General features: G+C 42.9%; 1 protein-coding gene across 1 annotated transcript in view; it reads left to right on the forward strand.

Moving 5' to 3' along the window:
- Positions 1 to 2,359: 2,359 nt before the first annotated feature.
- FAM110B (family with sequence similarity 110 member B) overlaps positions 2,360 to 15,402 on the forward strand; it is a 110,086-nt gene continuing 97,043 nt past the window's right edge. Inside the window, exon 1 of the mRNA XM_057397840.1 lies at positions 2,360 to 2,419. The gene's annotated coding sequence lies outside the window, so the exon portion shown is untranslated. The remainder of the gene's footprint in view (positions 2,420 to 15,402) is intronic.

Raw genomic sequence — 15,402 nt, forward strand, 5'->3', positions numbered from 1 at the left:
TGCTGCTTCAACAAGATGGTCATCTATCTGAGGCACAGGCTAGGCTGTCTCTGGTCCTGAAGGTGAGAATGAAGAATGTGTTTTAGTAGCTATATTAAAATTAAAAGGTGAGGCATTAAATTGTATTATTCCATACTTCTTCCCAGATGCAGCAGCTGCACAGTGCGGCATAATTTAATAAAGCCATCCATCAGGTGATGCCTGGGTGTGAAAAACTTAGCAGTGTAAGAATCAACTCTGTAGTTCTAGTTTTATCAGTAAGGGCACAATAGAAGTGCACATTCAATACACATTCCTAGGCTCTAACAAATGTTTGTATATTGATCTGGAATTGAAATATTTGTAAGCCTCTGTTCTGACCAGGAATGTGGAAATCTTCTGGCCAGAACAGGTTATCTAATTTTTCACATAAAAGAAGATGAGCTGCATTTGCCTACTCCTCCCCCAGCTACAATTATCCAGCCTAATGAATGAAAGGCAAAATGCACCTCCTGTAAAAGGTGGTCACAGGAGCCAGGGAGCCAGGGTGCTTGTGTATTGATCATGTGACAAACAAGCACCCCACTGTGTGATGTGCTCCTTTTTAGCACAGGCTACGGGACTGACGGTTGGCTTCTGACCCCAGTGAATAATGCAGCAAGCAGGTCTAGTACCTAGGATATATGAGGTAGCTTATGCCTCTAGCACATTGGCTTTACTTAAGGCTGCCTGATGGCTTAGGCAGGCTTCTCCACATTTATTACATTGTTTTGCATTTTCAGACTTTTTTTTTGTCAGCAGGATATCAATTACCCTTCCTTTTTTAATTTTAAAATAAATAAAAAAAACCCAAACTTATCCAGTCCCCTCCTCCCCCCAACATAGCTACAGGAGCTGATATTTAAATCACATACTTTTCTTTCCCATTCTCTATTGCAGCCATGCTAATATGTGCAGGGTACAGGAGGGGCTTGTTAATGACGTGAAAGAGCTCAAGTCCTGCATAATCTCCTCCTTCCTCACACCTGTGCTTTGCAGCAGGTACCACATGGGTCTCACAGACAACTCCTAGGCAGTAGCTCGAGGAACTGATAACACACTTAAAGAGCACACCAAAGTAGCTTAGTTTAGTACTAAGCTCATGGAACTGGTTTAGCACCAGCAGCCTTGAGCTACCCTATGCCTTATGGCCTAACGGGCAGAGCTCTGGGCAAGCAGTGAGAGCTCCCAGGTGGGACCTTTTAACTGCTGAGCATTAGGGGGGGAGCTTTTAAGGGAGGCTGCTTAGTCAACAATCTTCTTAGTTTATGCCTGCTCCTAACAACCCCAGGATGGTCTAGTTTTGTCATTGCCTTCTTACAAAGGTCACTTGTAGAGAGATGGTTCTGCAGTTGAGTTAGTTCATTTGTTCCACCTCCATACAAATAACTGAAATCTACCTGCCCTTCAGAGAAGGCCTCATACAATAGCATTTGTGAGTCTGTTAGTCTCTACTAAGTGAGACATGAATGAGAGGAAATTCTCCCCTCTTTACTATTTTAACTGGTGTGACGGTGCTACGTGCATTGGCTCTGGTACCCGAACAGAAGAACTGAAATCAGGAAGGTTGGAGGAGGTTTACAGGATGAGCAGTGGAGTACTGTGGCAAGAAAATGAGTGTGCTTTCAAAAGGTACCTCAATGGTCAGTGAGCAACTGGATGTGTAGATGAGCGGCAATATTTGGAAGAAAATCTGAACTACCACAGACAATGGAAGAGTGTATCTGAAATTCGTTTACTAGTTTTTGGTGCCTGCCAAGTGCAGAAAGCAAAGAAACCACTCTTCATGATCCCATCTACTCTCTGCAATAGAAAGCAGAAAACACCTTAATTTATCACGAGTCACCATGCAGCTCCTGGGGCATAAACAGGCAACTGCAGCACTGTGTGTAGGCTGACTTCAATGCCGATGCCGAGCAGCGTTTGGCACAGGTGGAGGGGGTTTTTATCACAGACCCAGATTAACCTCAGTGAAGTTACCCTCTGCCTCCCAGGGCCGGAGGAACAATCTCCGGGTGGGAGAAGCGCCAAACAAAGGCGCCACTGCCGGGTCCCCTTTGCGCAGCGCAGGCAGGGGCGATCCCGCCCGTTTGCCCCGGGCTCCCCGCCCAGCCGGCACTGGGCGTGCCCCACGCCCCGGCCCCCGCGCCCGACCCAGCCCGGCTCCTCTCGGCGGCGGGTCGGGAGGAAGCGCCGGCTGCGGGGCGGGCGGGAGGCTGCCAGCCGCTCGGCTCCCCCGGCTCGGCTCCCCCGGCTCCGCCCCTCCGCCACCGATCCTCCGCCCTCTCCTCCTCCTCCTCCACCTCCTCGCGGCGGCGGTGGCTTTTTCGGCCCCGGCTCTCCTCTCCTCTCTTCGCTTCGCTCCTCTCCGGGAGGCTCCCGCGCCGCGCTGGCGAGGACGGTGAGGGCGAGGCGCTGCGCTGGGCTGGGCCGGGCCGGGCCGGGGCTCCGGGCGCGGAGCCGCCCGGGGCTGAACGCGGCATCGTCCCGCAGCCGTTTCCTTGCTTGCTGGGGGCGGCCCTGGGGATGGGAGCGGGCGTGACCCCCACCACTGGCGCCGGCGGAGGGGCCTGGGGTGCGGGGCTGGCAGCTCCGCGCTGCCCCGGGGACGGGCGGGGGGCTCGGCCCGCTGGACGCTGCGGCAGGAGCCGCCCTCCCGTGCCCAGCCCTGCCCTGCCCAGCTGCCTGGGGTCGGCGGGCGGCTCCTCCGGTGACAGAGAGCAGCCCCCACGGGCTCGGTGCGCTGGCGGGTGCCCCGCGCGGAAGCGCGGCCGAGTCGGCTTCGTCCCCTGCCTCAGGGGACGGCGGTTCCGGCCGCCTGCCTGCGAGCGGGTCCGGGGCGTGCGGAGCGGTTCGGCTTTTCTGAAATAGCTCGCTAATGTCAGGGGAAAACAGATGGCCCAGGAGAAAGCGGCTGGAAGTGATAGGTCTGAACTCCTCCGAGTTATGTCCCCGGGTCGGCGCGGAGTGTGAACTTCCTCCCCTGGGTGCCTTTTCGGGGGTGGGGGCCGAGCACATGGCTGCTGCCCCGAGTGGGCGCTCGCTCTGCCCCGGGTCTGCTCCGCATCTGTCACAACACCGCCCGAAACCGGGCCTGCCGCTTCAGAGTGCTACCCTGACCTAAAGAAAACTTCAGCTGGGAGAGGGGAGGAGGCTTGTTCGAAAGGTAATTTACTTAAATACGGATTTTCGTTCCTCCTTCTTCCCTTACTCGGACAAGGCATCGCTGAAAAGAAGGGAAAGCAATGGAATGATTTGTGTCCTGCAGGGTCAATGTATATGGCAGCTCATAGGGCAGAGAAGAAGTTTAACTTTCAGAGACCTGGCACTGGCAAATTACCATATCCAGTGAATCATAGTATTAACTTTTTTAAACATGAATTTTATGGTCGTTTGCATGTTGATCCTTGCTTGTGTTTAAAGTCTGCAGTTACTGTGTTCAGATATTTAAGGATGAAACATCTCCTTTGTGCTTAAAACGACAATGCTGTTGTGTTTCATAAGCAGCAAGACAACTTTTACTTTGATGCGAACCTTTTTATCACTTGCCTGTAAATACTTGAATTGTTTGTAAATCTGCCACTGGTTTGGGTGTTTTTGCAAAGGTCACTTTAGTTCAACTTAATATTTTTATAAAATGCCTGTATTGATTTAATATGATACTGGGTCAGAGTTGGCATTTATAATTTACTTAACATTAAGTGCCGTAAGAGCCATGCTTCGTAAAGTCACTTGTCCTTGGTTCTGCCTGTAAAGCCCACTAGTTGGTCTTGGTGTGTGTTGTACAGTAAGTGTGCAGCTTGGCTTGTGTCTACTGTTAAGTGTCCTACTTATTTAAAAATGTTGAGAGCTCTAAAAGGGTCAGTGTAATCCATACCCCATGTGCGCTCAACTGACCTAGAATTAATAAGATAAAACACTTTTAAGCACTTCTGGAGTAAAAGGTGGCCTGTTGCGTCCTTGTTTTCAACTAACAACAAATTGTTTTTTTGAGGTGTCCAGTGCCATGCTCCTCATTTTGGAGGGCGCCTGAACACTGTGCTGCTGCAGAGGATTGGTTTGAGCTAGTGAGACTGGTCATGAGAGCAGAATGCCAGCAGTGTGAATTTGCTCCCTGGGGAGAGGTGCCTGTTGGCGATGGTGGCCGATGGAGGTGGGTGCAGGGACCACCATCAGTTCCTTCTGGGGCAGCTGGCAGTCCTTGCCATGATGAGGAGCTGATGGAGCTGACAGAGCTGTATGTGTGCAGGGGCCCCATTTTATGTGGATTAGTAAGTTAATCATCATAGAGCAGTTTGGGTTGGAAGGGACCTTAAAGCTCATCCAGTTCCAACCTCCTCCCATGGGCAGGGACAGCTTCCACTAGACCGAGTTGCTCAAAGCCCGGTCCGACCTGGTCTTAAACACTGCTAGGGATGGGACAGCCACAGCTTCTCTGCACAACCTGTACCAGTGCCTCACCACCCTCATAGTGAAGAATATTTTCCTAATATTTAATCTAAATCTCCCCTCTTTCAGTTTAAAGCCATTCCTCTTTGTCCTGTTCCTACATGCCTTTGTAAAAAGTCCCTTACCACATCAGTTGACATTTCATGCTGCAGTACTGAGTTTCTCCTCTCTGGGTTTCAGCCTTTCTAAGCAGGAGGTAACAGGCAGGTGCCTGCACATGGTGTTGGAGATGCAGGTATACCAGGAATGTTGTGGTTAGTGTGATTTACTGCCTTGATGGAACTGATAGCCTATGCCAGCAAGTTCACTCTGTTATATAGAAGGCTTGTCCGTGTTAAGAAAATTATATCACAAGCTAAAATTAAGAGGGAAATGGTGTTTTCAGATTCATACGGAGATCATTTGCTCTCACTTTGCCAGAGTGGTTCTTTGTCCTGCTGTAGCACTTGGCCATTAGGCCTCCTTCCCTGGTCCTTGTAGGCTTGTGGTGCGCATGCTGGAGGCATCAGATCTCAGAACTGTTGCTGGAGGCGCTTAATATGGGTGCAGTCTTCCAGTGAACAGGAGGTGGCTTTCTCCTGAAGGTTCATATTATGCTCCAAAATCTAGGGGGCTAACATTGATTTAGTGAGGTAAAACTGAGTCAGATTATAGACCATAGCCTTGTAAATGTGTTCTGTTTGCTTAGAGCTACAGAGCGTTTTTGAGATGCTGTGCTGTTATAAGAGGAACGTGTTTCTCAATTGTGCTTTTATGTTTCCCAGTGGTGGCAGAGTTAGATTGGAAATCAATACAGTGAAGTATCCTAGGGTAGATTTTGGCCATTAATTGTAGTGGAACGCAGAGTAAATGAAGGCTCATGTTTGCAGCCTGCCTGAAACTAGAGGGCATATCTCTGAACTCTGGGTAAGGAATGTCTCTGGTCTCTCTGGGGCTGACACTGGGTCTTGCTTTCTCCTGCTGGATTATGGGTCTGGTCCTCAATGCCTCAAGCATATGTGTTGATTAGCCACAATTTAATAATTTTAAATTAAACTGAAGGATAAGTATATGTCAGCTACAAGGTGCTTTTATTTCAAGGAAGTTTTATTTTAGCAGGGCAGGTTCTGAGAAGTTAGAAGAACAAGTTTGTGAAGTCCACAGGGATAAAGACACGTAGGAGTTGGAGGTTTAAAAAAAATAGGAAGAAAAAGAAAAGAAAAGGCTTGGACTGTTTTAAGTGGAAGGTATGATAGCTGCTTGGAAACTGCATTTTAAGGAGGAGGAGAAGCTTGCCAAGTGGGGCTGTGGACCTTGCTATGAGAATAAGATACTGCAAGTTACCAGAAAACCTGTAAGGAATGAAGTTGGAGATTGATCATCAGAGAGCAGAAACTGCAGGGGTAGCACATGAATTGCCAAAAGTTAGAGCATGGAGAAATACAAGATGATGGGGAAAAAAATGAAAAGAGGAGAAGAGGACTTGGCTATGATAATGTGAGGACCAGGCTATAGTTGAAAAACATGTCTAATGCCTCCAAAGTACCAGTTGTAACCAGCTTTAGATAGAGATGAGGATTCGAACATGGTGAAAGATAGGCTGCCAAACAGAAATGAGCAGAATAAATATTTTATGCCTGCTTCCATATTTAACGCATTCAGACTAAGGAAGCAAAGGGTCTCTGCTTTGGGTCTCTGAAACAGTTGGTGCAGGACACTGGAACCAGGTTAAAAAAAAAAAGGATTGATTTTTAGCTGTCAAGTTGAATGCATCAGTTACAATACAGCAAAAGAAATATACTTGTATTTATTTTTAAAAGGAGAAGAAATTGAAATCTTCATGTGTTTTACTCTGGTCTAGATAGTATTCAAGGACTTGGAACAGATTTGGAATGCAAAAAGCAATTAAGTATACAAAGATAAGTGGAAAACAGGATAAAAAGCATCGTGGATTTGCCACAATTAGGTCATGGAAGACTAAAGTTGTGTTATTACTGGTTAAATATTAAATGTTCTAGACAAAAGGAGCAGAAGTCTTCAGTTCAATGTGTATACACCATAGCAGGCGCAATGCCAAAAATGACTAAATTGGAAGTGTGGGGCTTGGCTCAAGAATGGCGAGGTGTCTTCTGAAGGATAAATTGTGACTGTCTGCATGAATAAAGGAATTAATGCTCTGGATTGGTATTAGTGGTGGGCTGGTCATTTTACTTCACCATGCTGGTTGACATAACTATACGCGAAGGACGATTGCTGAAGAGGCAAAGTTAGGAAACGTAGTCGGCACCAAGCAGAGTTGGATTGTTGCACAGGAAGAACTGAATGCCTGTGATGACTGAAGCAATAGGAATGAGAGGAAGTTAAAAACTCTAAAAGCGGAGTTATCTATGAGTGATTGTTAAGAACACATCTGCTGTCACTGGCAGGTTATCCCTTGAAACAGGCCTGGAGGAAAGGCCTGAGTGCTGTACTGAAACAGGGATGACTATTTGATGGTGAGCATGAAATGAAAGCAGATGTTATCTTCAGTGAGAGCTTTTCAGTGAAGACAGGCAAGTTATTATGCAAGTCATCAGGGAGACTTCATATCAAATACTGTATGTAGTTCTGGTCACTGGAGTACAGAAGGTATTAAATTCCAGTGGAACTTGTACAGGGACATCCAGGCTGCAAACATGACGGGGCGTCAACAGTCTGGAGTTAGATGAGAGACCGTCTAACTGTGCTAACATTTGCTGTCTTTTCTAGCTTGGTAATGGCAAACAGGGGAGATAGCAGCTGCTTATAAATTCCCTGGAGCAAATTCTTGGAGACAAGGAAGGGTCATAAACTGAAGTCTCATCTGTAACTTTGGATTAAAATCTTGATGTACTGGAGGATGATCTGATGGCTTATTGAATGAATGTTGGAATATTATGCACAGAGAATTCAAAATGAGTTTCCTAACTGTCAGATTTTGGATGCCCTCCCAGCTGTACATCTCTCGCGTCCCAGTGTAGTGTTGAAGTTTGTATTTGATGGTTAAGGAAATGGGTAGTTCAGGTAACTGAAGCTACAACAGATTTTATGCTTTGGTTTTCGCTGCTAATTAACAGAAATAGAAAACAGTTATGTAAAGGAGGTGTGATGAGCAGAAATAATTTGGGGAGGATATGTTGTCCAGTCACTTGATAGTGAATGGAATTTATAACAACTAGAATCCCCCATCTGTGGTGTTAGTGGCTGCTTGTTTTTTCTTACCTTTCTAGGGTATAATGGAGTGGAATTGAGTATAACTCATAAAATATTAAAGATAACCACAAATTAATATGTGTGGGACAGAAAAATGCATAAATGGATGTGCAGGCTGGAGGTTAGGATGGCTGACTTGAACCCATAAATAAATAAATATGTTCTCCTGTTGAGCGTGTGACTGTATCTATCCTCTGCTTGATTTCATGCTCTCTGGTCTTATGAGTGCTCTGTGGGACTGGCTTCATCCTCTTGTTTGAGGAAGAGGGAGGCATTGCCTGGGGAGGGCTTTGGACAGAGCCTTTCAGAATAGCTGAAGTGCAGGACTTATGAAGACCCAGTGTTGACGCTCCCAAATGTGAAGACGTGTGCTTTGTTTTGTAGGTGTAATACCTGATCTAGGTGCTGGTGCTGAGCTTTACAAAGGCCAATACAACCTAACTGCCCAGAACAAATGGAGGCATGAGATATGCCAGTTTAGGCACTTCCTGTGCTGACTGTTGAAGACTTGTCTGGTATTACACTGGAGAGGTGTATGCTGCATAGAAAGGGTAATGATGGTGTATGTGGTCTGAAGGCTACAACATGTTGACTTAATTTGACCTTCGCTGTAGTATCAAGGTCTGTCCATTTATAAGCTCCTGTATCTGGCACTTGTATGCTCAGTTAAACTTCTGGACATTTAGAGACGACTCTTCAAAAAGGAAGAAGAATGTAGTCATCTGCATGGACAGATGTTGAGAAGAATTATTGAAAGAATAAGTAATTTTGAGTGTGTTTATTCGTGAAAGCAGGGTCAGTCTCTTGATACTGCTTTTTGTCTATTCTTTCTGGTGTCTTTCTTAGAAATATTTCAATTGCAAACTCCTTTCCAGGATAGTTTTTTAAAAATCTGAGCTATTAAGTTTTAGGTGTTTGCTTTAAACCCATGTGTGTGTCTTTCTTTAAAGAGGAGCTGTGTGAGGAGCTTAATGTGTCATCATTCCCCGTAGGAAATAAACGTGAAAAGATTGTGTTGAGCCATCAAAAGAATAATTTAACAATCCCAGGGAAAATTGAATTTATTGTCTTGGTAGCTTTTAGCATGTATTATTAGGTTTTTCGCTTATTGTGATTTTTTCATCTACTGTTGCTCTTTTATGAGAGTGTTGGGTGTATCATTGAAAAAGATGAGACTAGGGCGATGCTTTGCATTTGTATAACGTCTTTCACTTGACAGCCTTCGAATTCCAAATATTAATGGATAATGTGGAAAAGTTATTTCAGACTTACAAAGGAGAGATTCAACCTTTATTCAAATAGTCTCTAGAAAATCGAGGAGCAGAACACTTGTCTCCTAATGCTGTGCTGTGTTCTTTTAAACAAAATCACTCAATAATTTCCTGTTACAATTTGAGGTCTTGGAAAAGTCTGTATTAAGAAATGGGAGGAAATGTTTTAAGACTTTATTGGACAGGGAAGATAACAGCATCCAGCATTGTCTGCAACTCAAGCAAATGGAAAGGAATATCCTTCTTGTTAGTAGCTCAAGGGACTGTGTGTTTTTGGTAAGCATGGTCAGACTGGGAAGCAGAGAAATGGATTGGAGCAAAGAGCAAGTTATACAGGAGATAGAGGTAAAACCTGGAAAATGCACACATGAAAAAATACAAGAGAAAAGTAATGAAAATGAGAATGAAGTGGAGACTGAATGAATGAACTGGTGGACAGGTAATTGAAGGAGAAATACTTGTGTTACACATGAACTCAGTATGCATGTTAACTTGTGTTCAAATTAAATTGGGAAGCTCACATTTTATTCATCACTGTGAAGTAACGGTGGGGTATCTATTAGCTGTTCAGGGTTGCACTGTTTACAAAAGTACATTTTTAAATCAACAGAGGTTGCAGTGGGGAAGGAACAAAGCAGAATCTTGGATTAAACTGCAGGGGGAGCCTTTAAAGGTGTAAGTATCTGTAATTACACAGTGTCTTGTATAATTCAAAAGTAAAGGAAAAGAGAACATTTGTGGAGAGAAGAATGGGGCAGGAGTTTGTTCTTCAGCCTTCAGTGGTTTAACTTTTAGATTTCCACCTGATGGGCTTTTTGTGCAAATAAGAGCTGAAGGAGTGTTACCGTTGCAAACAGTTTTCCTTTCTGTCCAGGGCCTTTACATAGTATTAGACAAGTCTTTTAACTAACTACCCAAAATCATGAGTGAACCCAGACCTTTGGATTTGTAATGACCTTTGTTATGTTGTCATTCTCTATTTGACAAGTTAATCTGTTTGTGTTACCATTTGGGAGGTTAGAGGGCCACTAGAAACCATTTCTTGTGTATATATGTGCACATATGAAGCTTAAGCTTGGATGGAGGAGAATCATTAAAGTAATGGTTGGGTAGAACATTTTTGAAGTTATGATGATGCACATGGTTTCAGTACTTTTTTATATTAAAATAGTGATGTTGCTGTGATCTATTTGACAGACTGCTATTTTTCTTGTCCACCTCCAACTGTTTTAGACCAGTTTTTTTAAACTCTTAATTGTATCACTTCCCATATGCACGCATGTACTTCAAGACTACATTTAGAGAAATTCAAATTTAATACTAACATCTGTAAATTAGTCATGGAAGTACAAGTACTTACAATGTGATAGATTTCACTTGCATGTTGTATTTAATTGCAAGATTTTTATTGTCTCTGTTTTTCCTTTCTGAGCTGTGATATTACTGGAGTTTATTGCTGTATAGAACTGTTGAGTTCTTCCAGTGTGTTAAGTTTGGATGTTGAATGATAATCGCAGTGACAATCCTGAATGTTAGGCAGTGTGAATGGGCCTTCATGGGATGTCTTTTGCTCTGTTTGGATAGATGTTATTTTCTCACAGAAGATGACTTGGGGCTATCTGACTTCTCTCTGCATAATAGAACTTGATATAATATGTAGAGACTTACTGATGAATCGGTTAATTCCATTAATGAATATCTGCTAATCAGAAACTAGAATCCCAGTTCTGCAACATGTGAGATTTCTGGACTGTGTTTGTGTAAATGCTTGGGGAGCATCTGCAGATGTGAAAGTCTGCTCATTCAGATTTCCTGCAAGGCCTCCACATGTTTGCTGAAAGATTTCAGATGTTTTAGTTAGTTTTTCCTTTATTTATTGTCCCCATCTTGCAATGTTTGCTGTGCAAGTTCAGGGTGTTACTGCCATTGTAGTATTGGGTCCTATTTCAGTAAATGAAGGGATGCATATTAGGTTGAGCTTCAGAAGTTCTAGCTGAAGTGAACCTCCCACATCTTTGTGTATTTAAATCCATACATTCCAGGTATTTCTTTCTTCCTGTGTGATAGACTGTGAGGAAAAGGAGAATCTGACTAACAAAGCATAGCATATAGGAATGCACAGTGTAATTTTATCTCTAGATTCAAGTGCTTTTCCTCTGATCTTTGCTGTAATGGTTTGAGGTGTTCACTTGTGACTGTAATAAATACATCTGTTTATTTAGGGGGAAAAAAATCTCAGCTAGATTTTTATTTTTATTTTTTTTTCCTGGTGGCCTGTTTGTTGTAGTGAGTTTGTGCTATCACAAAGTTTCTATTTTAGGAATGAGATATCTCCTTCACCCCCCCAGTTTAATTGAAAGATGATCAGTGTCATTTCTCTCTTCCTTCCCTTTCCATCCCCCTTAAAGCAAAACAAAACCTTCAGTCCTTAAACAAAAATGTCTTTGTTTTTACATTTGTTTTATGAAATTGCTTAAATCCTTTGGGAAAAGCTTTCCTCTCACAGGAAGAGAGGAAAAAAAAACCCAAACCAAAACCTAACCTAACGAAACCAGCAAGCCTGCCAGACATCAGTGTTTTGCTATCTGAATCGTAGCAGATTGCATAAAAGAAGCAATTTTTCATTTTAATGAATGAAAAGTGCAGTTGCAGAAATGCACAGAAATAGACATGGTTTTCACTCAGCAAAAGTAAAATTGGTAGAATTTTGGGAAAAAAATTGCTGTGTAGCTTTCTTGGAGCTTCTTTGGTAGTTTTTTGTCAGGAGTGGAACTTTAAATGGGATATTTCAGAGTTCTGAGTGATGGGAAAATCTGCCAGCCTTCCTGATTTTAGTTACATAAATATTATATATATAAAAAAATCATTCCTAAAAATCTCTTGGTTCTACATCTTTGGGCTGTTCTGATGCTGTGGCTTCAGTTGTGAAGTCATCCATACTGGTACACTAGTCAGATGTGTGAATTACCCTCTCCTGATCTAGGAACCTGGCAATTGATGGCAAACATGAGTTAAGTGACATAATGAACCATAAAGACCAAGAGCTATGTGAAATGCCGCCCTGCTAATTTGTCTGCATGGGCTTTATCCAGAAAATATACTAAGGAACAGGAATGCTGATGAGCTAGAACAAGGTTATTGCAGCTGACTTTCTCCCAAATGTAATAAAAATGCAAAACCAAATCAGTGGCCTACTGTCCTCAATCACCTGTATTATGTGGGCTGGAGGGATCAAGGATGAAGGAATATTTTTCCAAGCAAATGCTGAATGTGAATGAAAAAATAGGGAGGCCTCCCATAACACAAGGAGGTAAGGGCTTATTTTCTGTAAAGTAGGAAATCAGACACTGGACTAAAACAGTCGTACTGAGCTGTTCTAGAGGACAGTTTTATAAGCGTTATATGGAGAATTTGGAGTATGATAACCTCCCTGGGACTCAGTAGTATCTCCTGTAGCATCTCTATGCATCTTGGGCAGCCCTTGGACCTTGCTTGACATTCCTTCTTTGTCCCTTCCGTTGCTCCTGTCCCCAAAGCCTGTACTGTGTGAACGCTGACAGCATGTGTTGGACTTCAGTGTGTTTGTAGCCTATGGAATTGCTGTAGCTTTAATACTGTGCAGCCATGAAACAGCTGTGTCCTCGTGACTGGCTTGTCCATAGAGTGATGATGAGCCTGCATGTCGTTTTCCTGAGTTGTTTTTATACCCTCACCTCATAGGTACAGCTGCTAATCCTTTCAGTGCCCAGGAGGGAAACTGTGCACTTCATAGTACCTTCTGGAGTAGCATCCTTACCATTCATAAAGAGGCTTATGCAGAGATGGTTGTATGTATGTTCACCTTATATTTGAAACAATTTTAAGTGCCCTTCATGAAGGCTAAACCAGAGACTTACAGGCTTTGGGGAGACAGAAGCTAAATTAACTCATGCTTTGCTGGCTAAGCAGTATTAATTACTAAAATGGAATAGGTAAAAGCTGTAGGGGTAGGCCCTGCCCTCCAGCTGTGCTGGGTTTAATGAAAGATAGGATTTTTCCTTCTAAACTCTCATTACCTTTAAAGCAGTTCCTGGATATAAAATATGCTGTTTAGATTGTTGCAATCAACTAATTTGATTTCCGTATTACTTCTAGATGACTGTTACTGAAAAGACTATAAGGCTCCCCACCCCAATATGAAATCAGATCCTCACACTCCACCTCCTATGTACATTTTACTTCATGGTGCGGACTGCACTGCTCAGCCAGGGAGTGGAGATTTGCCTCCTGCGCATTATTGACCATCATTATGGTCAATACTAATCAAATACTACTGGTGACATTAGGTTTGTTTTGGTGCTGAATAGCAGGATAATGTTGCATGTTTTAGTCAGAGGGGATTGGTGGAGCTGTGGAGTGGGAGAGCTGTCCCCCCTATAGATCCTTGCTCACTCTCCCAGTACCCTTTGTTGCCATTTTGCTGCAGGGTCAAAACATTTTCTCCTAAATTTGCGTCCTGTTGCATGAGGTGGGACAAGGTGGAGACTGGATGGACAAAAACTGATATTACCAAAGTCCTGGTAGTATTTGCACTGAATAATGCTGCTGTGGCTTAGGAGTGGGCTTGGTTAATATTGCAGTCCTGCAGGCCAGTGGTATGTCACCCATTACTGCACTTTAAGTCTGAAGGAATTGTACTGTGAGTGGGAGAGGAAGCCAAGGAAGCAGTTTATGTTACGGCAGTTGTAGAGATACTGCCTAATACAAAGTTGTCTCTTGTATGGTTCCAGTCTTTCTGCTACATCTTTCCCATGCCTAGAACTTCCACTAATTTGAAGTTGAATTTCTAATGAGAAACAAAACCTGTTCCTTAATCAGTGTGATTTGTTTTCATGAATATTTAATTCAACTTAGTGCAAATTTTGAAAGCCATCTAATATTTTAAAATGAAGTCAGCTGTTCTTGAACCAGACTGAAGAGCGCTACCAATCCCTGTGAAGTTCTTTCAGTGAAGTGTAATTTGGTACTGTAATATACTGAGCTGAAAGAAGCAGTAAGATCTGCACTTAGACTTTTTCACAGTTCTGGAGTTGCAGCAGAGGATTTACCATTGTTTCCTTGATACCTTTCTCTTACTAGGGAATATATAGAACACCAAACTCTTAAAATCCACTGTAAGTATAATCAGAATAACTGTTGGAGTGGAGAAAATATTCTGTTGTTCTTACTTAATAATATTCATGTGGATGCAACATTTGCTGTTGATTTTTCATTATTTATAGCTGTTTTGCAGAGTTACACAGAGCTGCACTGATCTTCCTAGTTCAGGATTTTTCTAAAGTCAACATCAGAACTCTTTCATACTTGCAAAGATTGAGGTCTCTGTCACTGATGTACACCTCACTTTACTTTTGTTTATCTTGTTCATCGAGTCAGACAGCTCTTACAGTTATTATCCATGATCAGCTAGCTCATTGGCATGACAATTAATAAAAGTATAACTGAGAATGTAAGAAACTTTGTGATTGCCACGCTACAAACTTGACTGGCACCTCTAGTAGCATCCTCTAAGGATAAGGAAGAGGCAGAGGTTGGTAGGAATATGGAGGAAGGAATTGCAGTGCTAGAATGCGACTGCTGTGCTTTGTACCTCTGAAGGCATCTGAGAAAGGAGGGAGTGTGCCATTGGGTTGCTGTCCAGAGTCTCTTTTGTCAGTTTTAATATTATCATGTCCTTGGTCACAGCTTTACAGCCTTTGACAGCTTCTTTCACCTGCTGAGAAAGTACGGTATGTACCTGCTTAATTGTTCTCAGTTACATGATGGATTTTGTTTTACCCAATTCTTTTCTGACTTGGGAAGAAAAGGGATGTATTCTTTGTGAAAAGGTATGTATTCTACATGAAAACCAATGTACAACTTTTTCAGACTGGTTTTCAAATGTGCTTTTAAACAATCTGCATTATCTTGAATTATGTAGGTGGTTTTCAGCCTGAATACATATGAAATGTAAAGTAACGTAAGATGAAGATGTCTGGTTTACTCGATTGCTCACAAAAACAGCTAGCTAGTCACAAGGTAAAAATCTCTGGGGTAAAAAAGTCAAGTACTGCCTTACTGTCTCCATTGTTACTTTTCTGTTGACTTGTTTTCAGTTAGATTATTTTTTTCCCTTTCCTTCTAAATCTCTAGGACATGCATTTAAACTGACCATTAATGCTGAGTTTCTGTCTGTAGTACTTTTACCTTTATGCTAATGTATGTAAACAAACAGGTTAGGACTTGACCTATATAATAAAAGTGTCTTGATTTATTCGTATGTACATACCAGGGTGTGAATACTTAAATATAATGGGGGATAGAGGGAGGAAGGCAGGAAGATGAGCTGGTGCTGGGTACAGTAACTGTAGCTGAAGACTGACACCTGTGAAATGAGTGCAATTGTCAAACTGTTCACCATCTGATGCCTTTTTTT

The sequence above is a fragment of the Pezoporus wallicus genome, unplaced genomic scaffold, assembly GCF_028554395.1.
Source record: "Pezoporus wallicus isolate ANWC-B61680 ecotype Strahan unplaced genomic scaffold, APGP_CSIRO_Pwel_v1 contig_227, whole genome shotgun sequence".
NCBI classification, from domain to species: domain Eukaryota; kingdom Metazoa; phylum Chordata; class Aves; order Psittaciformes; family Psittacidae; genus Pezoporus; species Pezoporus wallicus.